Source organism: Lissotriton vulgaris, chromosome 7 (genome assembly GCF_964263255.1).
Source record: "Lissotriton vulgaris chromosome 7, aLisVul1.2, whole genome shotgun sequence".
In the NCBI taxonomy this organism is placed as follows: Eukaryota; Metazoa; Chordata; class Amphibia; order Caudata; family Salamandridae; genus Lissotriton; species Lissotriton vulgaris.
In genome coordinates, this window is record NC_141695.1 from 1,389,417,649 (window position 1) to 1,389,435,192 (window position 17,544).

The 17,544-nt window shown below is 45.2% G+C and overlaps 18 non-coding genes across 18 annotated transcripts; 9 read left to right on the plus strand and 9 right to left on the minus strand.

Annotated features, from left to right (window-relative positions):
- The first annotated feature begins 426 nt into the window (after positions 1-426).
- On the plus strand, positions 427-533 carry LOC147704071 (U6 spliceosomal RNA). Its single transcript, XR_015298688.1, has one exon. It is a non-coding gene; the product is annotated as a U6 spliceosomal RNA (small nuclear RNA).
- A 1,010-nt stretch (positions 534-1,543) lies between these two features.
- TRNAR-ACG (transfer RNA arginine (anticodon ACG)) lies at positions 1,544-1,616 on the minus strand. Its single transcript has one exon. It is a non-coding gene; the product is annotated as a tRNA-Arg (tRNA).
- A 714-nt stretch (positions 1,617-2,330) lies between these two features.
- LOC147704073 (U6 spliceosomal RNA) lies at positions 2,331-2,437 on the plus strand. The gene has a single exon (XR_015298689.1). It is a non-coding gene; the product is annotated as a U6 spliceosomal RNA (small nuclear RNA).
- Positions 2,438-3,447: 1,010 nt separating this feature from the next.
- On the minus strand, positions 3,448-3,520 carry TRNAR-ACG (transfer RNA arginine (anticodon ACG)). Its single transcript has one exon. It is a non-coding gene; the product is annotated as a tRNA-Arg (tRNA).
- A 714-nt stretch (positions 3,521-4,234) lies between these two features.
- LOC147704075 (U6 spliceosomal RNA) lies at positions 4,235-4,341 on the plus strand. Its single transcript, XR_015298694.1, has one exon. It is a non-coding gene; the product is annotated as a U6 spliceosomal RNA (small nuclear RNA).
- A 1,020-nt stretch (positions 4,342-5,361) lies between these two features.
- On the minus strand, positions 5,362-5,434 carry TRNAR-ACG (transfer RNA arginine (anticodon ACG)). Its single transcript has one exon. It is a non-coding gene; the product is annotated as a tRNA-Arg (tRNA).
- A 714-nt stretch (positions 5,435-6,148) lies between these two features.
- LOC147704077 (U6 spliceosomal RNA) lies at positions 6,149-6,255 on the plus strand. Its single transcript, XR_015298705.1, has one exon. It is a non-coding gene; the product is annotated as a U6 spliceosomal RNA (small nuclear RNA).
- Positions 6,256-7,265: 1,010 nt separating this feature from the next.
- On the minus strand, positions 7,266-7,338 carry TRNAR-ACG (transfer RNA arginine (anticodon ACG)). The gene has a single exon. It is a non-coding gene; the product is annotated as a tRNA-Arg (tRNA).
- A 714-nt stretch (positions 7,339-8,052) lies between these two features.
- LOC147704079 (U6 spliceosomal RNA) lies at positions 8,053-8,159 on the plus strand. The gene has a single exon (XR_015298716.1). It is a non-coding gene; the product is annotated as a U6 spliceosomal RNA (small nuclear RNA).
- Positions 8,160-9,169: 1,010 nt separating this feature from the next.
- Positions 9,170-9,242, minus strand: TRNAR-ACG (transfer RNA arginine (anticodon ACG)). The gene has a single exon. It is a non-coding gene; the product is annotated as a tRNA-Arg (tRNA).
- A 714-nt stretch (positions 9,243-9,956) lies between these two features.
- LOC147704081 (U6 spliceosomal RNA) lies at positions 9,957-10,063 on the plus strand. The gene has a single exon (XR_015298727.1). It is a non-coding gene; the product is annotated as a U6 spliceosomal RNA (small nuclear RNA).
- A 1,010-nt stretch (positions 10,064-11,073) lies between these two features.
- On the minus strand, positions 11,074-11,146 carry TRNAR-ACG (transfer RNA arginine (anticodon ACG)). Its single transcript has one exon. It is a non-coding gene; the product is annotated as a tRNA-Arg (tRNA).
- Positions 11,147-11,860: 714 nt separating this feature from the next.
- LOC147704083 (U6 spliceosomal RNA) lies at positions 11,861-11,967 on the plus strand. Its single transcript, XR_015298735.1, has one exon. It is a non-coding gene; the product is annotated as a U6 spliceosomal RNA (small nuclear RNA).
- A 1,010-nt stretch (positions 11,968-12,977) lies between these two features.
- TRNAR-ACG (transfer RNA arginine (anticodon ACG)) lies at positions 12,978-13,050 on the minus strand. The gene has a single exon. It is a non-coding gene; the product is annotated as a tRNA-Arg (tRNA).
- A 714-nt stretch (positions 13,051-13,764) lies between these two features.
- Positions 13,765-13,871, plus strand: LOC147704085 (U6 spliceosomal RNA). The gene has a single exon (XR_015298744.1). It is a non-coding gene; the product is annotated as a U6 spliceosomal RNA (small nuclear RNA).
- Positions 13,872-14,881: 1,010 nt separating this feature from the next.
- TRNAR-ACG (transfer RNA arginine (anticodon ACG)) lies at positions 14,882-14,954 on the minus strand. The gene has a single exon. It is a non-coding gene; the product is annotated as a tRNA-Arg (tRNA).
- Positions 14,955-15,668: 714 nt separating this feature from the next.
- On the plus strand, positions 15,669-15,775 carry LOC147704087 (U6 spliceosomal RNA). Its single transcript, XR_015298752.1, has one exon. It is a non-coding gene; the product is annotated as a U6 spliceosomal RNA (small nuclear RNA).
- A 1,010-nt stretch (positions 15,776-16,785) lies between these two features.
- TRNAR-ACG (transfer RNA arginine (anticodon ACG)) lies at positions 16,786-16,858 on the minus strand. The gene has a single exon. It is a non-coding gene; the product is annotated as a tRNA-Arg (tRNA).
- Between the last annotated feature and the right edge of the window lie 686 nt (positions 16,859-17,544).

Sequence of the window (17,544 nt, forward strand, 5' to 3'; positions counted from 1 at the left end):
TTACAACAATAAGGGGTTTAATATTACAACACAGGTGAACATTCAGACACATTATCATAAGCTCACCTTGTCCAGGGACCCAAGCATGCTGCCTTTCCACTCTCAGAGCCCTTCACCTAACCTACTGTGCAGCTGTTTCACCTTTAATATCACTGTTCCACAGGCAGCGTGACGTCACAATGCTCCTTGTCTGTAGCCCGACCCAGGAGCCTTTGCAAACCTGGTATAATCTACATACTTACGGTGTGTTTAGTCTTGGACCACAAATGCAGTGAAGAATAATGGATTGCTACTCTTCATCCATTTTTGACCATTGGCTCAGATTTGAATGCGTACTGGCCATCTGAGCATCTCTGCCAGGCCACCCTATGTCTAGAGACTGTAGATTTAGAGAGTTTATAAACATTGTCAGTTCATCAATAAAGTGTGCTCGCTTCGGCAGCACATATACTAAAATTGGAACGATACAGAGAAGATTAGCATGGCCCCTGCGCAAGGATGACACGCAAATTCGTGAAGCGTTCCATATTTTTAACAGCTTTCAGGAGAGAAATCTTTTTTGTTTTCAAGACTAATTGAAAAAATAAAGCAGGTCCCAGTGCTGTCCCCGTAATATGTATTTTTCAATTAGTCTCTCCTCAACATTTTTAATGTATTTGCTTTGCAGTAAAGAAGGTGCGCTCTATGTTCAGCTGCATTTAGCAAGGAAGCCTGCAGGACTTCTGGGACTTTTCTTTCTCTTTTTTAGCCTCACTGTCATTATTCTTCACCACCCCCAAATCTATACTGCTGCAGTGTTGTGTTGATTTGTGGGAAGCAGGACAAAGAGAAGGGCAGGGCCTATGCAAATGAAGGCCTCAGGGATGTCTGGGAGTGCCTTTTTAGCAGTATTGTTAAAGTCCACCTTGCAACCGGATTGGTCGGGTAAGCTGAAAAACACCATGCCAGATTGGGCACCAGGTGTCTAGGCGCTTGGAGGACATATTGGGTCTACATCCCTCAGTTTCTGAGGTCCAAGAAATGTTCACCCTCTACCCTAATAGAGAGGTCTTGGCCGATCGTGGCTGAGAGGGGAAGAAGGTAGCAGTGCAAGATGCTTATGGTCCTTCTCTAATAATGGACCAACTTTCTCTCTCTCCTTACCTGTGGTTCTGCCTGGCTACTGGGGCTACCAGTTGTAAGCCTGCAGCCCACAGGGAGTTGGTTTGTTCCTCTCACACATGTAAATGGGTAAGCATTCAAGTGCACACACCTGCCTACGTCCACAGACCCTCGCGCACACACACTTTTGTCAACAAGCTTTTTCGCAATTAAGAGTATCAGGGACCCATGTTGAAATACAAAAGCAGCACACCACGTGACGGCCATCACATAGAGTCCAGCAGCAAATGGGAAACGTTTAACTAGCTGTGGTCCTATTACTTGCGCTCTACCGTGGAACAACTGCTGGATGAGTCCTGCTGGAGAATATTGAACCTACAACAAGTCTGAGGTAAATAAAAATTCCACAGGAATATAATCAAACAGGGACCTACAACCCTTCCGAGCCAGATAGGAGTCGAACCTACAATCTTCTGATCCGTAGTCAGACGCGTTATCCATTGCGCCACTGGCCCTATGTAGACTTACGCATCCTTTTGTCCTTAAGTGGGCTAGAAAGTGTGTGTATGTGTGTGTGAAGGCACAAGGGAACCCATCTGACCTCCTGGAAGTCTGTTCTGTGAGGTTTTCCCAAGTTTTACAAAGGACTTTAGGAGAAGGAAGCACCTAAAAGCTAGGCGAAATGGTCCTAGATCCAAGGAAATCTTTTAGATCAGGCTCAGTTTCTTAAATAGTTTGCATTAACATAATCAGTTCCAGGTCTGTGTGGGGCTGAGCTTGAGAACTCCTTAGTAAGTAGGCGTTTACAACAATAAGGGGTTTAATATTACAACACAGGTGAACATTCAGACACATTATCATAAGCTCACCTTGTCCAGGGACCCAAGCATGCTGCCTTTCCACTCTCAGAGCCCTTCACCTAACCTACTGTGCAGCTGTTTCACCTTTAATATCACTGTTCCACAGGCAGCGTGACGTCACAATGCTCCTTGTCTGTAGCCCGACCCAGGAGCCTTTGCAAACCTGGTATAATCTACATACTTACGGTGTGTTTAGTCTTGGACCACAAATGCAGTGAAGAATAATGGATTGCTACTCTTCATACATTTTTGACCATTGGCTCAGATTTGAATGCGTACTGGGCATCTGAGCATCTCTGCCAGGCCACCCTATGTCTAGAGACTGTAGATTTAGAGAGTTTATAAACATTGTCAGTTCATCAATAAAGTGTGCTCGCTTCGGCAGCACATATACTAAAATTGGAACGATACAGAGAAGATTAGCATGGCCCCTGCGCAAGGATGACACGCAAATTCGTGAAGCGTTCCATATTTTTAACAGCTTTCAGGAGAGAAATCTTTTTTGTTTTCAAGACTAATTGAAAAAATAAAGCAGGTCCCAGTGCTGTCCCCGTAATATGTATTTTTCAATTAGTCTCTCCTCAACATTTTTAATGTATTTGCTTTGCAGTAAAGAAGGTGCGCTCTATGTTCAGCTGCATTTAGCAAGGAAGCCTGCAGGACTTCTGGGACTTTTCTTTCTCTTTTTTAGCCTCACTGTCATTATTCTTCACCACCCCCAAATCTATACTGCTGCAGTGTTGTGTTGATTTGTGGGAAGCAGGACAAAGAGAAGGGCAGGGCCTATGCAAATGAAGGCCTCAGGGATGTCTGGGAGTGCCTTTTTAGCAGTATTGTTAAAGTCCACCTTGCAACCGGATTGGTCGGGTAAGCTGAAAAACACCATGCCAGATTGGGCACCAGGTGTCTAGGCGCTTGGAGGACATATTGGGTCTACATCCCTCAGTTTCTGAGGTCCAAGAAATGTTCACCCTCTACCCTAATAGAGAGGTCTTGGCCGATTGTGGCTGAGAGGGGAAGAAGGTAGCAGTGCAAGATGCTTATGGTCCTTCTCTAATAATGGACCAACTTTCTCTCTCTCCTTACCTGTGGTTCTGCCTGGCTACTGGGGCTACCAGTTGTAAGCCTGCAGCCCACAGGGAGTTGGTTTGTTCCTCTCACACATGTAAATGGGTAAGCATTCAAGTGCACACACCTGCCTACGTCCACAGACCCTCGCGCACACACACTTTTGTCAACAAGCTTTTTCGCAATTAAGAGTATCAGGGACCCATGTTGAAATACAAAAGCAGCACACCACGTGACGGCCATCACATAGAGTCCAGCAGCAAATGGGAAACGTTTAACTAGCTGTGGTCCTATTACTTGCGCTCTACCGTGGAACAACTGCTGGATGAGTCCTGCTGGAGAATATTGAACCTACAACAAGTCTGAGGTAAATAAAAATTCCACAGGAATATAATCAAACAGGGACCTACAACCCTTCCGAGCCAGATAGGAGTCGAACCTACAATCTTCTGATCCGTAGTCAGACGCGTTATCCATTGCGCCACTGGCCCTATGTAGACTTACGCATCCTTTTGTCCTTAAGTGGGCTAGAAAGTGTGTGTATGTGTGTGTGAAGGCACAAGGGAACCCATCTGACCTCCTGGAAGTCTGTTCTGTGAGGTTTTCCCAAGTTTTACAAAGGACTTTAGGAGAAGGAAGCACCTAAAAGCTAGGCGAAATGGTCCTAGATCCAAGGAAATCTTTTAGATCAGGCTCAGTTTCTTAAATAGTTTGCATTAACATAATCAGTTCCAGGTCTGTGTGGGGCTGAGCTTGAGAACTCCTTAGTAAGTAGGCGTTTACAACAATAAGGGGTTTAATATTACAACACAGGTGAACATTCAGACACATTATCATAAGCTCACCTTGTCCAGGGACCCAAGCATGCTGCCTTTCCACTCTCAGAGCCCTTCACCTAACCTACTGTGCAGCTGTTTCACCTTTAATATCACTGTTCCACAGGCAGCGTGACGTCACAATGCTCCTTGTCTGTAGCCCGACCCAGGAGCCTTTGCAAACCTGGTATAATCTACATACTTACGGTGTGTTTAGTCTTGGACCACAAATGCAGTGAAGAATAATGGATTGCTACTCTTCATACATTTTTGACCATTGGCTCAGATTTGAATGCGTACTGGGCATCTGAGCATCTCTGCCAGGCCACCCTATGTCTAGAGACTGTAGATTTAGAGAGTTTATAAACATTGTCAGTTCATCAATAAAGTGTGCTCGCTTCGGCAGCACATATACTAAAATTGGAACGATACAGAGAAGATTAGCATGGCCCCTGCGCAAGGATGACACGCAAATTCGTGAAGCGTTCCATATTTTTAACAGCTTTCAGGAGAGAAATCTTTTTTGTTTTCAAGACTAATTGAAAAAATAAAGCAGGTCCCAGTGCTGTCCCCGTAATATGTATTTTTCAATTAGTCTCTCCTCAACATTTTTAATGTATTTGCTTTGCAGTAAAGAAGGTGCGCTCTATGTTCAGCTGCATTTAGCAAGGAAGCCTGCAGGACTTCTGGGACTTTTCTTTCTCTTTTTTAGCCTCACTGTCATTATTCTTCACCACCCCCAAATCTATACTGCTGCAGTGTTGTGTTGATTTGTGGGAATCAGGACAAAGAGAAGGGCAGGGCCTATGCAAATGAAGGCCTCAGGGATGTCTGGGAGTGCCTTTTTAGCAGTATTGTTAAAGTCCACCTTGCAACCGGATTGGTCGGGTAAGCTGAAAAACACCATGCCAGATTGGGCACCAGGTCTCTAGGCGCTTGGAGGACATATTGGGTCTACATCCCTCAGTTTCTGAGGTCCAAGAAATGTTCACCCTCTACCCTAATAGAGAGGCCTTGGCCGATCGTGGCCGATCGTGGCTGAGAGGGGAAGAAGGTAGCAGTGCAAGATGCTTATGGTCCTTCTCTAATAATGGACCAACTTTCTCTCTCTCCTTACCTGTGGTTCTGCCTGGCTACTGGGGCTACCAGTTGTAAGCCTGCAGCCCACAGGGAGTTGGTTTGTTCCTCTCACACATGTAAATGGGTAAGCATTCAAGTGCACACACCTGCCTACGTCCACAGACCCTCGCGCACACACACTTTTGTCAACAAGCTTTTTCGCAATTAAGAGTATCAGGGACCCATGTTGAAATACAAAAGCAGCACACCACGTGACGGCCATCACATAGAGTCCAGCAGCAAATGGGAAACGTTTAACTAGCTGTGGTCCTATTACTTGCGCTCTACCGTGGAACAACTGCTGGATGAATCCTGCTGGAGAATATTGAACCTACAACAAGTCTGAGGTAAATAAAAATTCCACAGGAATATAATCAAACAGGGACCTACAACCCTTCCGAGCCAGATAGGAGTCGAACCTACAATCTTCTGATCCGTAGTCAGACGCGTTATCCATTGCGCCACTGGCCCTATGTAGACTTACGCATCCTTTTGTCCTTAAGTGGGCTAGAAAGTGTGTGTATGTGTGTGTGAAGGCACAAGGAAACCCATCTGACCTCCTGGAAGTCTGTTCTGTGAGGTTTTCCCAAGTTTTACAAAGGACTTTAGGAGAAGGAAGCACCTAAAAGCTAGGCGAAATGGTCCTAGATCCAAGGAAATCTTTTAGATCAGGCTCAGTTTCTTAAATAGTTTGCATTAACATAATCAGTTCCAGGTCTGTGTGGGGCTGAGCTTGAGAACTCCTTAGTAAGTAGGCGTTTACAACAATAAGGGGTTTAATATTACAACACAGGTGAACATTCAGACACATTATCATAAGCTCACCTTGTCCAGGGACCCAAGCATGCTGCCTTTCCACTCTCAGAGCCCTTCACCTAACCTACTGTGCAGCTGTTTCACCTTTAATATCACTGTTCCACAGGCAGCGTGACGTCACAATGCTCCTTGTCTGTAGCCCGACCCAGGAGCCTTTGCAAACCTGGTATAATCTACATACTTACGGTGTGTTTAGTCTTGGACCACAAATGCAGTGAAGAATAATGGATTGCTACTCTTCATCCATTTTTGACCATTGGCTCAGATTTGAATGCGTACTGGCCATCTGAGCATCTCTGCCAGGCCACCCTATGTCTAGAGACTGTAGATTTAGAGAGTTTATAAACATTGTCAGTTCATCAATAAAGTGTGCTCGCTTCGGCAGCACATATACTAAAATTGGAACGATACAGAGAAGATTAGCATGGCCCCTGCGCAAGGATGACACGCAAATTCGTGAAGCGTTCCATATTTTTAACAGCTTTCAGGAGAGAAATCTTTTTTGTTTTCAAGACTAATTGAAAAAATAAAGCAGGTCCCAGTGCTGTCCCCGTAATATGTATTTTTCAATTAGTCTCTCCTCAACATTTTTAATGTATTTGCTTTGCAGTAAAGAAGGTGCGCTCTATGTTCAGCTGCATTTAGCAAGGAAGCCTGCAGGACTTCTGGGACTTTTCTTTCTCTTTTTTAGCCTCACTGTCATTATTCTTCACCACCCCCAAATCTATACTGCTGCAGTGTTGTGTTGATTTGTGGGAAGCAGGACAAAGAGAAGGGCAGGGCCTATGCAAATGAAGGCCTCAGGGATGTCTGGGAGTGCCTTTTTAGCAGTATTGTTAAAGTCCACCTTGCAACCGGATTGGTCGGGTAAGCTGAAAAACACCATGCCAGATTGGGCACCAGGTGTCTAGGCGCTTGGAGGACATATTGGGTCTACATCCCTCAGTTTCTGAGGTCCAAGAAATGTTCACCCTCTACCCTAATAGAGAGGTCTTGGCCGATCGTGGCTGAGAGGGGAAGAAGGTAGCAGTGCAAGATGCTTATGGTCCTTCTCTAATAATGGACCAACTTTCTCTCTCTCCTTACCTGTGGTTCTGCCTGGCTACTGGGGCTACCAGTTGTAAGCCTGCAGCCCACAGGGAGTTGGTTTGTTCCTCTCACACATGTAAATGGGTAAGCATTCAAGTGCACACACCTGCCTACGTCCACAGACCCTCGCGCACACACACTTTTGTCAACAAGCTTTTTCGCAATTAAGAGTATCAGGGACCCATGTTGAAATACAAAAGCAGCACACCACGTGACGGCCATCACATAGAGTCCAGCAGCAAATGGGAAACGTTTAACTAGCTGTGGTCCTATTACTTGCGCTCTACCGTGGAACAACTGCTGGATGAGTCCTGCTGGAGAATATTGAACCTACAACAAGTCTGAGGTAAATAAAAATTCCACAGGAATATAATCAAACAGGGACCTACAACCCTTCCGAGCCAGATAGGAGTCGAACCTACAATCTTCTGATCCGTAGTCAGACGCGTTATCCATTGCGCCACTGGCCCTATGTAGACTTACGCATCCTTTTGTCCTTAAGTGGGCTAGAAAGTGTGTGTATGTGTGTGTGAAGGCACAAGGGAACCCATCTGACCTCCTGGAAGTCTGTTCTGTGAGGTTTTCCCAAGTTTTACAAAGGACTTTAGGAGAAGGAAGCACCTAAAAGCTAGGCGAAATGGTCCTAGATCCAAGGAAATCTTTTAGATCAGGCTCAGTTTCTTAAATAGTTTGCATTAACATAATCAGTTCCAGGTCTGTGTGGGGCTGAGCTTGAGAACTCCTTAGTAAGTAGGCGTTTACAACAATAAGGGGTTTAATATTACAACACAGGTGAACATTCAGACACATTATCATAAGCTCACCTTGTCCAGGGACCCAAGCATGCTGCCTTTCCACTCTCAGAGCCCTTCACCTAACCTACTGTGCAGCTGTTTCACCTTTAATATCACTGTTCCACAGGCAGCGTGACGTCACAATGCTCCTTGTCTGTAGCCCGACCCAGGAGCCTTTGCAAACCTGGTATAATCTACATACTTACGGTGTGTTTAGTCTTGGACCACAAATGCAGTGAAGAATAATGGATTGCTACTCTTCATACATTTTTGACCATTGGCTCAGATTTGAATGCGTACTGGGCATCTGAGCATCTCTGCCAGGCCACCCTATGTCTAGAGACTGTAGATTTAGAGAGTTTATAAACATTGTCAGTTCATCAATAAAGTGTGCTCGCTTCGGCAGCACATATACTAAAATTGGAACGATACAGAGAAGATTAGCATGGCCCCTGCGCAAGGATGACACGCAAATTCGTGAAGCGTTCCATATTTTTAACAGCTTTCAGGAGAGAAATCTTTTTTGTTTTCAAGACTAATTGAAAAAATAAAGCAGGTCCCAGTGCTGTCCCCGTAATATGTATTTTTCAATTAGTCTCTCCTCAACATTTTTAATGTATTTGCTTTGCAGTAAAGAAGGTGCGCTCTATGTTCAGCTGCATTTAGCAAGGAAGCCTGCAGGACTTCTGGGACTTTTCTTTCTCTTTTTTAGCCTCACTGTCATTATTCTTCACCACCCCCAAATCTATACTGCTGCAGTGTTGTGTTGATTTGTGGGAATCAGGACAAAGAGAAGGGCAGGGCCTATGCAAATGAAGGCCTCAGGGATGTCTGGGAGTGCCTTTTTAGCAGTATTGTTAAAGTCCACCTTGCAACCGGATTGGTCGGGTAAGCTGAAAAACACCATGCCAGATTGGGCACCAGGTCTCTAGGCGCTTGGAGGACATATTGGGTCTACATCCCTCAGTTTCTGAGGTCCAAGAAATGTTCACCCTCTACCCTAATAGAGAGGCCTTGGCCGATCGTGGCTGAGAGGGGAAGAAGGTAGCAGTGCAAGATGCTTATGGTCCTTCTCTAATAATGGACCAACTTTCTCTCTCTCCTTACCTGTGGTTCTGCCTGGCTACTGGGGCTACCAGTTGTAAGCCTGCAGCCCACAGGGAGTTGGTTTGTTCCTCTCACACATGTAAATGGGTAAGCATTCAAGTGCACACACCTGCCTACGTCCACAGACCCTCGCGCACACACACTTTTGTCAACAAGCTTTTTCGCAATTAAGAGTATCAGGGACCCATGTTGAAATACAAAAGCAGCACACCACGTGACGGCCATCACATAGAGTCCAGCAGCAAATGGGAAACGTTTAACTAGCTGTGGTCCTATTACTTGCGCTCTACCGTGGAACAACTGCTGGATGAATCCTGCTGGAGAATATTGAACCTACAACAAGTCTGAGGTAAATAAAAATTCCACAGGAATATAATCAAACAGGGACCTACAACCCTTCCGAGCCAGATAGGAGTCGAACCTACAATCTTCTGATCCGTAGTCAGACGCGTTATCCATTGCGCCACTGGCCCTATGTAGACTTACGCATCCTTTTGTCCTTAAGTGGGCTAGAAAGTGTGTGTATGTGTGTGTGAAGGCACAAGGAAACCCATCTGACCTCCTGGAAGTCTGTTCTGTGAGGTTTTCCCAAGTTTTACAAAGGACTTTAGGAGAAGGAAGCACCTAAAAGCTAGGCGAAATGGTCCTAGATCCAAGGAAATCTTTTAGATCAGGCTCAGTTTCTTAAATAGTTTGCATTAACATAATCAGTTCCAGGTCTGTGTGGGGCTGAGCTTGAGAACTCCTTAGTAAGTAGGCGTTTACAACAATAAGGGGTTTAATATTACAACACAGGTGAACATTCAGACACATTATCATAAGCTCACCTTGTCCAGGGACCCAAGCATGCTGCCTTTCCACTCTCAGAGCCCTTCACCTAACCTACTGTGCAGCTGTTTCACCTTTAATATCACTGTTCCACAGGCAGCGTGACGTCACAATGCTCCTTGTCTGTAGCCCGACCCAGGAGCCTTTGCAAACCTGGTATAATCTACATACTTACGGTGTGTTTAGTCTTGGACCACAAATGCAGTGAAGAATAATGGATTGCTACTCTTCATCCATTTTTGACCATTGGCTCAGATTTGAATGCGTACTGGCCATCTGAGCATCTCTGCCAGGCCACCCTATGTCTAGAGACTGTAGATTTAGAGAGTTTATAAACATTGTCAGTTCATCAATAAAGTGTGCTCGCTTCGGCAGCACATATACTAAAATTGGAACGATACAGAGAAGATTAGCATGGCCCCTGCGCAAGGATGACACGCAAATTCGTGAAGCGTTCCATATTTTTAACAGCTTTCAGGAGAGAAATCTTTTTTGTTTTCAAGACTAATTGAAAAAATAAAGCAGGTCCCAGTGCTGTCCCCGTAATATGTATTTTTCAATTAGTCTCTCCTCAACATTTTTAATGTATTTGCTTTGCAGTAAAGAAGGTGCGCTCTATGTTCAGCTGCATTTAGCAAGGAAGCCTGCAGGACTTCTGGGACTTTTCTTTCTCTTTTTTAGCCTCACTGTCATTATTCTTCACCACCCCCAAATCTATACTGCTGCAGTGTTGTGTTGATTTGTGGGAAGCAGGACAAAGAGAAGGGCAGGGCCTATGAAAATGAAGGCCTCAGGGATGTCTGGGAGTGCCTTTTTAGCAGTATTGTTAAAGTCCACCTTGCAACCGGATTGGTCGGGTAAGCTGAAAAACACCATGCCAGATTGGGCACCAGGTGTCTAGGCGCTTGGAGGACATATTGGGTCTACATCCCTCAGTTTCTGAGGTCCAAGAAATGTTCACCCTCTACCCTAATAGAGAGGTCTTGGCCGATCGTGGCTGAGAGGGGAAGAAGGTAGCAGTGCAAGATGCTTATGGTCCTTCTCTAATAATGGACCAACTTTCTCTCTCTCCTTACCTGTGGTTCTGCCTGGCTACTGGGGCTACCAGTTGTAAGCCTGCAGCCCACAGGGAGTTGGTTTGTTCCTCTCACACATGTAAATGGGTAAGCATTCAAGTGCACACACCTGCCTACGTCCACAGACCCTCGCGCACACACACTTTTGTCAACAAGCTTTTTCGCAATTAAGAGTATCAGGGACCCATGTTGAAATACAAAAGCAGCACACCACGTGACGGCCATCACATAGAGTCCAGCAGCAAATGGGAAACGTTTAACTAGCTGTGGTCCTATTACTTGCGCTCTACCGTGGAACAACTGCTGGATGAGTCCTGCTGGAGAATATTGAACCTACAACAAGTCTGAGGTAAATAAAAATTCCACAGGAATATAATCAAACAGGGACCTACAACCCTTCCGAGCCAGATAGGAGTCGAACCTACAATCTTCTGATCCGTAGTCAGACGCGTTATCCATTGCGCCACTGGCCCTATGTAGACTTACGCATCCTTTTGTCCTTAAGTGGGCTAGAAAGTGTGTGTATGTGTGTGTGAAGGCACAAGGGAACCCATCTGACCTCCTGGAAGTCTGTTCTGTGAGGTTTTCCCAAGTTTTACAAAGGACTTTAGGAGAAGGAAGCACCTAAAAGCTAGGCGAAATGGTCCTAGATCCAAGGAAATCTTTTAGATCAGGCTCAGTTTCTTAAATAGTTTGCATTAACATAATCAGTTCCAGGTCTGTGTGGGGCTGAGCTTGAGAACTCCTTAGTAAGTAGGCGTTTACAACAATAAGGGGTTTAATATTACAACACAGGTGAACATTCAGACACATTATCATAAGCTCACCTTGTCCAGGGACCCAAGCATGCTGCCTTTCCACTCTCAGAGCCCTTCACCTAACCTACTGTGCAGCTGTTTCACCTTTAATATCACTGTTCCACAGGCAGCGTGACGTCACAATGCTCCTTGTCTGTAGCCCGACCCAGGAGCCTTTGCAAACCTGGTATAATCTACATACTTACGGTGTGTTTAGTCTTGGACCACAAATGCAGTGAAGAATAATGGATTGCTACTCTTCATCCATTTTTGACCATTGGCTCAGATTTGAATGCGTACTGGCCATCTGAGCATCTCTGCCAGGCCACCCTATGTCTAGAGACTGTAGATTTAGAGAGTTTATAAACATTGTCAGTTCATCAATAAAGTGTGCTCGCTTCGGCAGCACATATACTAAAATTGGAACGATACAGAGAAGATTAGCATGGCCCCTGCGCAAGGATGACACGCAAATTCGTGAAGCGTTCCATATTTTTAACAGCTTTCAGGAGAGAAATCTTTTTTGTTTTCAAGACTAATTGAAAAAATAAAGCAGGTCCCAGTGCTGTCCCCGTAATATGTATTTTTCAATTAGTCTCTCCTCAACATTTTTAATGTATTTGCTTTGCAGTAAAGAAGGTGCGCTCTATGTTCAGCTGCATTTAGCAAGGAAGCCTGCAGGACTTCTGGGACTTTTCTTTCTCTTTTTTAGCCTCACTGTCATTATTCTTCACCACCCCCAAATCTATACTGCTGCAGTGTTGTGTTGATTTGTGGGAAGCAGGACAAAGAGAAGGGCAGGGCCTATGCAAATGAAGGCCTCAGGGATGTCTGGGAGTGCCTTTTTAGCAGTATTGTTAAAGTCCACCTTGCAACCGGATTGGTCGGGTAAGCTGAAAAACACCATGCCAGATTGGGCACCAGGTGTCTAGGCGCTTGGAGGACATATTGGGTCTACATCCCTCAGTTTCTGAGGTCCAAGAAATGTTCACCCTCTACCCTAATAGAGAGGTCTTGGCCGATCGTGGCTGAGAGGGGAAGAAGGTAGCAGTGCAAGATGATTATGGTCCTTCTCTAATAATGGACCAACTTTCTCTCTCTCCTTACCTGTGGTTCTGCCTGGCTACTGGGGCTACCAGTTGTAAGCCTGCAGCCCACAGGGAGTTGGTTTGTTCCTCTCACACATGTAAATGGGTAAGCATTCAAGTGCACACACCTGCCTACGTCCACAGACCCTCGCGCACACACACTTTTGTCAACAAGCTTTTTCGCAATTAAGAGTATCAGGGACCCATGTTGAAATACAAAAGCAGCACACCACGTGACGGCCATCACATAGAGTCCAGCAGCAAATGGGAAACGTTTAACTAGCTGTGGTCCTATTACTTGCGCTCTACCGTGGAACAACTGCTGGATGAGTCCTGCTGGAGAATATTGAACCTACAACAAGTCTGAGGTAAATAAAAATTCCACAGGAATATAATCAAACAGGGACCTACAACCCTTCCGAGCCAGATAGGAGTCGAACCTACAATCTTCTGATCCGTAGTCAGACGCGTTATCCATTGCGCCACTGGCCCTATGTAGACTTACGCATCCTTTTGTCCTTAAGTGGGCTAGAAAGTGTGTGTATGTGTGTGTGAAGGCACAAGGGAACCCATCTGACCTCCTGGAAGTCTGTTCTGTGAGGTTTTCCCAAGTTTTACAAAGGACTTTAGGAGAAGGAAGCACCTAAAAGCTAGGCGAAATGGTCCTAGATCCAAGGAAATCTTTTAGATCAGGCTCAGTTTCTTAAATAGTTTGCATTAACATAATCAGTTCCAGGTCTGTGTGGGGCTGAGCTTGAGAACTCCTTAGTAAGTAGGCGTTTACAACAATAAGGGGTTTAATATTACAACACAGGTGAACATTCAGACACATTATCATAAGCTCACCTTGTCCAGGGACCCAAGCATGCTGCCTTTCCACTCTCAGAGCCCTTCACCTAACCTACTGTGCAGCTGTTTCACCTTTAATATCACTGTTCCACAGGCAGCGTGACGTCACAATGCTCCTTGTCTGTAGCCCGACCCAGGAGCCTTTGCAAACCTGGTATAATCTACATACTTACGGTGTGTTTAGTCTTGGACCACAAATGCAGTGAAGAATAATGGATTGCTACTCTTCATACATTTTTGACCATTGGCTCAGATTTGAATGCGTACTGGGCATCTGAGCATCTCTGCCAGGCCACCCTATGTCTAGAGACTGTAGATTTAGAGAGTTTATAAACATTGTCAGTTCATCAATAAAGTGTGCTCGCTTCGGCAGCACATATACTAAAATTGGAACGATACAGAGAAGATTAGCATGGCCCCTGCGCAAGGATGACACGCAAATTCGTGAAGCGTTCCATATTTTTAACAGCTTTCAGGAGAGAAATCTTTTTTGTTTTCAAGACTAATTGAAAAAATAAAGCAGGTCCCAGTGCTGTCCCCGTAATATGTATTTTTCAATTAGTCTCTCCTCAACATTTTTAATGTATTTGCTTTGCAGTAAAGAAGGTGCGCTCTATGTTCAGCTGCATTTAGCAAGGAAGCCTGCAGGACTTCTGGGACTTTTCTTTCTCTTTTTTAGCCTCACTGTCATTATTCTTCACCACCCCCAAATCTATACTGCTGCAGTGTTGTGTTGATTTGTGGGAAGCAGGACAAAGAGAAGGGCAGGGCCTATGCAAATGAAGGCCTCAGGGATGTCTGGGAGTGCCTTTTTAGCAGTATTGTTAAAGTCCACCTTGCAACCGGATTGGTCGGGTAAGCTGAAAAACACCATGCCAGATTGGGCACCAGGTGTCTAGGCGCTTGGAGGACATATTGGGTCTACATCCCTCAGTTTCTGAGGTCCAAGAAATGTTCACCCTCTACCCTAATAGAGAGGTCTTGGCCGATTGTGGCTGAGAGGGGAAGAAGGTAGCAGTGCAAGATGCTTATGGTCCTTCTCTAATAATGGACCAACTTTCTCTCTCTCCTTACCTGTGGTTCTGCCTGGCTACTGGGGCTACCAGTTGTAAGCCTGCAGCCCACAGGGAGTTGGTTTGTTCCTCTCACACATGTAAATGGGTAAGCATTCAAGTGCACACACCTGCCTACGTCCACAGACCCTCGCGCACACACACTTTTGTCAACAAGCTTTTTCGCAATTAAGAGTATCAGGGACCCATGTTGAAATACAAAAGCAGCACACCACGTGACGGCCATCACATAGAGTCCAGCAGCAAATGGGAAACGTTTAACTAGCTGTGGTCCTATTACTTGCGCTCTACCGTGGAACAACTGCTGGATGAGTCCTGCTGGAGAATATTGAACCTACAACAAGTCTGAGGTAAATAAAAATTCCACAGGAATATAATCAAACAGGGACCTACAACCCTTCCGAGCCAGATAGGAGTCGAACCTACAATCTTCTGATCCGTAGTCAGACGCGTTATCCATTGCGCCACTGGCCCTATGTAGACTTACGCATCCTTTTGTCCTTAAGTGGGCTAGAAAGTGTGTGTATGTGTGTGTGAAGGCACAAGGGAACCCATCTGACCTCCTGGAAGTCTGTTCTGTGAGGTTTTCCCAAGTTTTACAAAGGACTTTAGGAGAAGGAAGCACCTAAAAGCTAGGCGAAATGGTCCTAGATCCAAGGAAATCTTTTAGATCAGGCTCAGTTTCTTAAATAGTTTGCATTAACATAATCAGTTCCAGGTCTGTGTGGGGCTGAGCTTGAGAACTCCTTAGTAAGTAGGCGTTTACAACAATAAGGGGTTTAATATTACAACACAGGTGAACATTCAGACACATTATCATAAGCTCACCTTGTCCAGGGACCCAAGCATGCTGCCTTTCCACTCTCAGAGCCCTTCACCTAACCTACTGTGCAGCTGTTTCACCTTTAATATCACTGTTCCACAGGCAGCGTGACGTCACAATGCTCCTTGTCTGTAGCCCGACCCAGGAGCCTTTGCAAACCTGGTATAATCTACATACTTACGGTGTGTTTAGTCTTGGACCACAAATGCAGTGAAGAATAATGGATTGCTACTCTTCATACATTTTTGACCATTGGCTCAGATTTGAATGCGTACTGGGCATCTGAGCATCTCTGCCAGGCCACCCTATGTCTAGAGACTGTAGATTTAGAGAGTTTATAAACATTGTCAGTTCATCAATAAAGTGTGCTCGCTTCGGCAGCACATATACTAAAATTGGAACGATACAGAGAAGATTAGCATGGCCCCTGCGCAAGGATGACACGCAAATTCGTGAAGCGTTCCATATTTTTAACAGCTTTCAGGAGAGAAATCTTTTTTGTTTTCAAGACTAATTGAAAAAATAAAGCAGGTCCCAGTGCTGTCCCCGTAATATGTATTTTTCAATTAGTCTCTCCTCAACATTTTTAATGTATTTGCTTTGCAGTAAAGAAGGTGCGCTCTATGTTCAGCTGCATTTAGCAAGGAAGCCTGCAGGACTTCTGGGACTTTTCTTTCTCTTTTTTAGCCTCACTGTCATTATTCTTCACCACCCCCAAATCTATACTGCTGCAGTGTTGTGTTGATTTGTGGGAATCAGGACAAAGAGAAGGGCAGGGCCTATGCAAATGAAGGCCTCAGGGATGTCTGGGAGTGCCTTTTTAGCAGTATTGTTAAAGTCCACCTTGCAACCGGATTGGTCGGGTAAGCTGAAAAACACCATGCCAGATTGGGCACCAGGTCTCTAGGCGCTTGGAGGACATATTGGGTCTACATCCCTCAGTTTCTGAGGTCCAAGAAATGTTCACCCTCTACCCTAATAGAGAGGTCTTGGCCGATCGTGGCTGAGAGGGGAAGAAGGTAGCAGTGCAAGATGCTTATGGTCCTTCTCTAATAATGGACCAACTTTCTCTCTCTCCTTACCTGTGGTTCTGCCTGGCTACTGGGGCTACCAGTTGTAAGCCTGCAGCCCACAGGGAGTTGGTTTGTTCCTCTCACACATGTAAATGGGTAAGCATTCAAGTGCACACACCTGCCTACGTCCACAGACCCTCGCGCACACACACTTTTGTCAACAAGCTTTTTCGCAATTAAGAGTATCAGGGACCCATGTTGAAATACAAAAGCAGCACACCACGTGACGGCCATCACATAGAGTCCAGCAGCAAATGGGAAACGTTTAACTAGCTGTGGTCCTATTACTTGCGCTCTACCGTGGAACAACTGCTGGATGAGTCCTGCTGGAGAATATTGAACCTACAACAAGTCTGAGGTAAATAAAAATTCCACAGGAATATAATCAAACAGGGACCTACAACCCTTCCGAGCCAGATAGGAGTCGAACCTACAATCTTCTGATCCGTAGTCAGACGCGTTATCCATTGCGCCACTGGCCCTATGTAGACTTACGCATCCTTTTGTCCTTAAGTGGGCTAGAAAGTGTGTGTATGTGTGTGTGAAGGCACAAGGGAACCCATCTGACCTCCTGGAAGTCTGTTCTGTGAGGTTTTCCCAAGTTTTACAAAGGACTTTAGGAGAAGGAAGCACCTAAAAGCTAGGCGAAATGGTCCTAGATCCAAGGAAATCTTTTAGATCAGGCTCAGTTTCTTAAATAGTTTGCATTAACATAATCAGTTCCAGGTCTGTGTGGGGCTGAGCTTGAGAACTCCTTAGTAAGTAGGCGTTTACAACAATAAGGGGTTTAATATTACAACACAGGTGAACATTCAGACACATTATCATAAGCTCACCTTGTCCAGGGACCCAAGCATGCTGCCTTTCCACTCTCAGAGCCCTTCACCTAACCTACTGTGCAGCTGTTTCACCTTTAATATCACTGTTCCACAGGCAGCGTGACGTCACAATGCTCCTTGTCTGTAGCCCGACCCAGGAGCCTTTGCAAACCTGGTATAATCTACATACTTACGGTGTGTTTAGTCTTGGACCACAAATGCAGTGAAGAATAATGGATTGCTACTCTTCATACATTTTTGACCATTGGCTCAGATTTGAATGCGTACTGGGCATCTGAGCATCTCTGCCAGGCCACCCTATGTCTAGAGACTGTAGATTTAGAGAGTTT